This window comes from Pundamilia nyererei, unplaced genomic scaffold, assembly GCF_000239375.1.
Source record: "Pundamilia nyererei isolate P.nyererei 1_Seehausen unplaced genomic scaffold, PunNye1.0 scaffold00206, whole genome shotgun sequence".
Classification (NCBI taxonomy): domain Eukaryota; kingdom Metazoa; phylum Chordata; class Actinopteri; order Cichliformes; family Cichlidae; genus Pundamilia; species Pundamilia nyererei.
This window is the reverse complement of record NW_005187607.1, coordinates 1,091,080-1,097,960: the sequence shown is the minus strand read 5'-3', so window position 1 is coordinate 1,097,960 and position 6,881 is coordinate 1,091,080.

The following is a 6,881-nucleotide window of genomic DNA, read 5'->3' as shown; positions in this document are numbered from 1 at the left end:
CATTTATTAACAAATAAATATCTGTCTTTATGTGACACTACAAAGTCAAGCAGTGTGCTTTCATGGCTTTTCATCCCACAATGTTTACAGATAAACAGTCTGTTAGAAATACCAACAGAGTAACATAGTTCAGAAAAAGTCTAATATTTAGACAAATGTGCATATAAAAATATTATAATTTCAGCTAATTTGTTCCTGTTCAGTGCCAGGTGTTAAGTAGTTTAATTAAATGGCTGGAAGTTGGAGATTGGAAAACATTGCTGTGAAACTGACTCTGCTTAATGAACTGAATTACAAGTCTAAATGGTGCTTTTTAATTTTGCTGTTTTAAGCATCTCCCAGAACAGACAGTTATACTTTTTTTCTGCTGCTTCCTTTAGGGGCAATCAGAGTAGCTCATCTGCTTTTATCTCACCCTGTCCCTACCCTCCTCCGTGTCTGTCACATCAACCCTCTGCATGTCCTGCTTCCCTACATCTATTAATCTTCTCTGTGGTCATCTTCTTTAGCCCCATATTCAATGTCCTTTGTCCAGCTTATCCACTCTCTCCCCTCTGCACATGTCCAAACCCTCTCAATCTCGCTTCTCTAACTTTGTCTCCAATCCGCTTAACCTGAGCTCTCCCTCTGATGTACTCATTTCTAATCTTGCCCCAATGAAAATCTTCAACTCTGCCACCTCTCAGTGTAATGCATATACCGCTGAATCACTTGCAGGTTGATTGGTTTTTTGGTACCAAACTCGTCATCCTACTATTTCCAGCACTTGTTTAGAAAAACTGGCTTTGTGGCATTTTTAAATTGTGACCAAACAGTGTAGCTGTGGACAAAATAAAAACATACTCCCTTTTGTCTAGGAATTGTGTTTGTCAGCACAACGTTTGCCTGATGAATCTAAGACAAATTTAGCTCAGGTTAAACCACCGCAGTGACAGTCAAACAGGTGATGCCCTTGAATATTAGAGAGATAACCTCAATGATCATCTATGAGCAAGCACTTGGCAGTGGCAGAAAGGAAGACCCTGTTAAAAGGAAGAGACCTCTGGCACAGGTCTTAGGGAGGGACAGTCATCTGTTTCGGAGAGAGTAGGAGAATGTAGAGAGACCCCGACCAAACAAAGCATTTGAAAGAGTACACAAAAGTTGATGACATGCAGTAGTACTATATGAATGCATCAGGAGTAAAAAGATGAGTTGAAAATTGATGCAATCATGTAGGCTTGCTCTGCCAGCTAGCCAGAGCCGGCTATCATAGAGTATATTATAGCCTGCCATTGCTGCTGTTCACTCGTAACTTTTAAAACTCAAATCTCCACAGGGTTAATGTCTGAGATGTTGTGTCAGCGGTTAATGTCCATATATTTAGCCACTTTCATACTCTTTGAGTAGGTTTGATTGCACACAAGCTGCCACACCACCCTGGAAGGGCTTTACTGGTTGGTCAGACATTTCATATAAAAATATACATTTACTGCCTGTGGTCAGGAAAAAAAGAAAACTCAGTGCTATTGGTCTTGCCTTTTTTTTTTAATTGGACCAAATGGCACATGACATATGAATTCATCTAGACCCGCTTCAGACAGCTGCGGATTTGAAATTTTGCTGGATGGGATGAAGAAAGCAGGTCGCTTTTCCACACAACGTGCCTAAGATCATTTTACACGTTCAAACTCACCTGTGCTGATATCATGTTATCAGGTATATGTGCTATGTGCTAAACATGTGACCTGTATCAATGCTTCTTTGCATTTGTCTCTGAAGCTTGTTCTAGTGTGACTTTTGAAAATAGTTTGGCAAAGCTCGTTAATACTCATGGTACAAAAACTGGGTCACATTTGAGCAACACCCGAGCAGCATCCAGTTCTTGCTTTTTTTCTCATAAATGTTTTTTTTTTCAGCCATCTGTATATAAAAAATAAAGACAAACGTGACTCCTTATTAATGAAGTGGATCTGTTTTTCCATCGATTCTCCTGCGTCACTCTAGCGAGGGCATGTGGGGTCTAGTGGGGGCACAGAATATGCCAGTATGACTCTGTGGCTTTGGTGGGAAATGTTACATGTGGGAAATTATTCTTGGCAGCCTCTTTCAAAGGCCCCTGGAATACTTAATATCTGTGACTGTATGGGTCGGAGCCACACGGGTCTTTGTGCTTTATAGGGCCATAGTTGTGGCGAGGCGAAACCACTGCAGCCATTGATCTCAGCCTGTTCACCTCTCAGAAAGAATAATAACAAGCTGCTTGCCTTCTGTCTTTATGGCACTTGGCTTCTCTGCGTTTTAATAAGCGGTTTGGCCACGGGCGCAGCTCTGACGCACGGGTTCAAAAATACCGCTGCAGTGGCGTCTGGTTAGAGTTTTGACTCCAGAGAGTTCCCCCCCCCCACTTTTCGCTTTACCCTCCTCTAATAGAGAAGTGTGTTTCTTATAAGGAAACATGCTAAAACTCAGACCCACAATTATTTGAAATATCTTATTGGTGGTGAACCATAGAAACTGCTTCTTTAATTGTAATTACATTTTTTTTCTCTTTTACAACTGTTGAGATATATGTTGTGCTCCTAGAAGAGACCTCATTAGTTATTAGGGGTGACTTTATTTATTGCTGAATGCTGATAGGCTGATAGATTTACAGATTTATTGATGCCCAGGTGTTTTCCCCTCCCTTCCTAAATGGCTTTAGCTGTAATGTTTAAAGTTGAACCCACAGACTGCCAGTGTCTTCTCAAACCATTTAACAAATCCTTGAATTGGTTCCAGGCATTTTATACATGTATAAAAATGATCTTGATATTTTACTTTACTGGAAGAGAGTACAATGTACTTGTAGTCTCATGACAACATGAGGCCAGAAGGGGGCACTCAAACTCCACAAAAAAGGGCAAGACTGAGCCATAGGTCACAAAAAGCAGAGGAAAAAAATAGGACTTTTAAGATCACGGAGGAAGCTAATCAATTTATAAGAGCAATCTAAGCTGAGCTTATGTTACTGGGCAATTTCTATATGGCTGCATCCGTGAAGAAAACTGTAAATATTTCAAGCTTGAATTGTCCTCCATTAAAGTAATGGGGTTCTAAAAGAGAGAACTGTTGGCTTTCATAGGCAGTAATTTATCTGGACCGGTGAAGGTGTTAAGAGACAGCTTTGACACAATATTCTCTGCGGTCTGCATTCTCTGGACAACAAAGAGCAGGATTTATGAATTGAAAGCAAAGAGAAAAATCAACTAGTGGCCAATGACATTTCTCCTGCTGACAAAACACATTAGAGGAGAATTCAATCAAAGGTTGACAGTTATTTTATCATCTTGTTGGACTTGCCCTCCAACCCAGCAGTGTTTCATAAACCTGCACACACTAAAACTGCACAGAAACAGCTACATAACTTGAGGCTGAGGAAATGAGGTCAACATTGTTTGGTGTTAAAGTCTCACTCTGTCGTTCTGCAACGCCATATTTCATCCAGTTCTGTGGAAGGATTCCATTTTTTATTTTATTTTTTTGCGGGGCTGACACACAGCTGTGCAATTTATGCTGATTATTCAGCACGTTTTCTCCCACTGATAACTGCACTGAATCATCGAACGTCTTAAAGCAGGAATTGATGGATGCTGGGTCAATATGAATAATAGGATTTGGACACCTTCAAATCAAAATCTGTGATTGGTGGGAGTGGACTGTGGTTAGCCAGCAGCTGTATATCTGGTGATATAAAATACAAAGAAGTCAATAAGATCAAATGAATAGAAATTGCATACTGGGTTTCGTGGTCAGAGCATATTGACAACATCATTTAGAAAATTGCGAAAGGTATAACAATGTTAATTGTTTTGCTCCCTTTGTTATAAGAATGCCATTAGCTCATCTGCAGTATTGCTGAGCGATATGGTCTGCCGCTCCTAAGAGAGACTCAGGCAGAATAAGGCTGTCAGGTTTAGTTTTCTTGTCCACACAACAGCAGCATCACTGAAATCCACAGCAGACAGCATTGGTTCTGTGTGGAAGTTAAACTTATAGAGGAAAGCAGGTACACCTCGCTCATTTTCAAGCAAACTAACTGCTGTGGCTTATGCAAATCCAAATAAATGAAGCTAATGAGAATGTCATTAAATCCCATTTTATCCACTTACTTCTTGCTACAGTGTAATTGTAATGCCCTGGAAACATTTACATTTTAAGTACATTTAAGTACATTACACAAACGGGGAACAAGTTCAACAACATCGTCCCATCTGTAGAGTCATGTTTGACCTCGTGGCCTTTTAGCCTTTCTAGGGAATGTGCATGAGCGATTAATTGCTCTCTGCGTGCATTATAGAACAACGCTGCAGGATCTGACTTTATTACGGTATGTTTGAACTGACATCACTGCTCCGTTTTAACACAAATTGCTTTGGACCTGACGAGGCAGCCGTCACAGTTCATAACAAACCCCTCACTTGGCCTGGCAGTGTATCCTTACACATGCATCATTATCTCATGTAAACAGTGGAAATGAGAGACCGCTGGGGGAACGAACGTCATTCGAGGCAACAAAGCGAGGGCTCAGTGAAAAGATCCTGGGCCGTGACACTCTCGTTTAGCGTCAATTAGAGGAAACAACAAGCAGACCTGTTCCTGAAGGCATCTGGATCTGATGTGTTTATTTATACTTAAGCAAATATGCATACTTGAAAGAATGCATGCATTCAAGGATGTTTCAATCGGAAAAACATGGAGGCAGTGTGGGGGCAACAAAAATGTCCCTCAGATTGTACTTGATGTACTTGAGCTGAGCTTGCACACAATGCCCTCCCCACTTCTCTCTCACTTTATCTTTTTGTGTTCCTCTATCTCTCTCTTTCACACATAGTGGCTCCAATGTGCTGCTTTGCAATGAGTCCCTTTCGTATGCAGTGCAGGGGCCCCCATGAGTTCCTTCCCTTGGCTCTCAAACTAAACAGAGAAGATGGTGTTATCTAAATGCTGCCAGGAGGTTGTCAGCTTGTATTGGGCCAGGCTGACCAAGTGGCCTGTTGGCGGATGCGTGTTGATGCCAGGCTCCCAGCGCCTTCTCTCTGTGGACATCTGCTGTGTGTGGGAAAGCTGTGGAGTTTGTCTGTGGTTGCATCTTAATCCTCCATCTCTTCAGCTCCAGCCATGCCTGGCCGAGCAAACCAGCAGCCCTGCTCGCTTTGCTTGTATTAATTGCCCTTGCCTGGCTCGCTGTTTGCTTATGATTACACTCATTAATTTCAATTCCCCTGGACGCCCCTACTACAGTAGCTGCCTTCAGACAGACTCACACACACATACACAGTTATGCACTTATTCACACTTACATGTATTGTTGTGAAGCATGGCAAGGAAAGGGTCAGCTTTCACCTGCAAATTAAGGGACGAGGAGGAGACTGGAATAGGCCATTTTCAAAGCAGACGTGTCAGTGCAGCGTAAACACAGGTGTAATTAATGACATTAATTATGGCCTTGTTCCATTTAGATGGGCGAGGGCATGGTTTGTACATGCTTTCTCATCGGAATGACTGTGACACACTAAATAGAATGAGACCGTAATTTATTTTATCAGTTACCCTTGTGTTTACCCTGGGATGACATGCCAAAATGGCTGCTTTGAAAAGCCCCGGAGGCATGGCTGATGAGCAGCATATGAAAGGGATTCACGTGTGGCCTCTTTTTCCCTGATCACCAGCAGCTTGATGCTTCAATGTCGATTGCTTCACAGTGTGTAAATATGAGCTCTTTTGTTCTCTGTGTTAATGTTCCATGCTTAAATGTTTTAAACATTTGTGCAAGTGTATGTGGCTGATAATGGCTTTTCAGCACTCTGTGTAATATACTTAGAACTGTAGTGCCATATGTTTTTATCCCTTTGTTTAGAGAAAACAGTGAACTAACAGTCGTCATCATCCTTACTGCTCAGCGCTGCAATAAACCTGTCAATCTGATCTCTTCATCTTCTGTGTTCTTCATTTCAAAGCTCACATAGTGTTTATCCTGCCCTTGCTATTCAAACCAGTGCAAGCCTGCCAACACTGTTTCATATTTCTGTATATATGGTTATGGACAGCCGATGTGGACAGTCAGCATATTCTGATGGACACAACTTTTATGTTTTAAGTGTGAATTTGTATTTAAGACCTGCATGTTCTCATTCTGCACACATACCTAATGCTGCAATTATACTGCAATACAAGGGGAAGGTCGTCATACTGTGACTGTAGTTGAGTGGGAGGAGAAGTGTGATTATGGAGCGCTCCAAACATCCACAATTAAAAGTGATAAAAGGGTTTTTTAGATCAGATGTGCACCGCGTGTAGGTTTAAGTCTGCCGGCGTCTATCCTTGGGGAGCACAGTGATGTTTGGGTTAGCATTGTAGCCTTACAGGACAAAGGTCCTGGGTTCAGGCTCTGTTCAGGTACTCCAGCTTCTAGCTACAGTCCTGAGACATGCACATCTAAACTGGCCATAGATTTGATTGGTTATTTGTTTTTTATATTCACCCTGCAAAAGTGCAGTGACCTGTCCAGGGTGTACCTCACCACTTACCCCATGGTAGCTTTACTCCAGCCCTGTCATGACCCTGACTTGGATAAGTGGAAGAAAATGAATGGAGTGTTATCTTCATAATCTGATGATCCAATATTGGAACATGAAGAACCCGTAGATGAGGGAATATTGTTGATGCTAAAGGTTTCTGGTATTTGTAGTGCACGTAGTATTAAAAAAAAAGATGATCTCTTTGTCCATAAATCAGTTATCTGAATATCTAGATATTGGCTGGCTACACTAGAAGCTCCCACAGGTGAGCTCTTGAGAGCACAGTTGATCAGTTCCCACATTAGTAAAAGCTAAATATGGTTACTGCTGTTGCTTTCATCT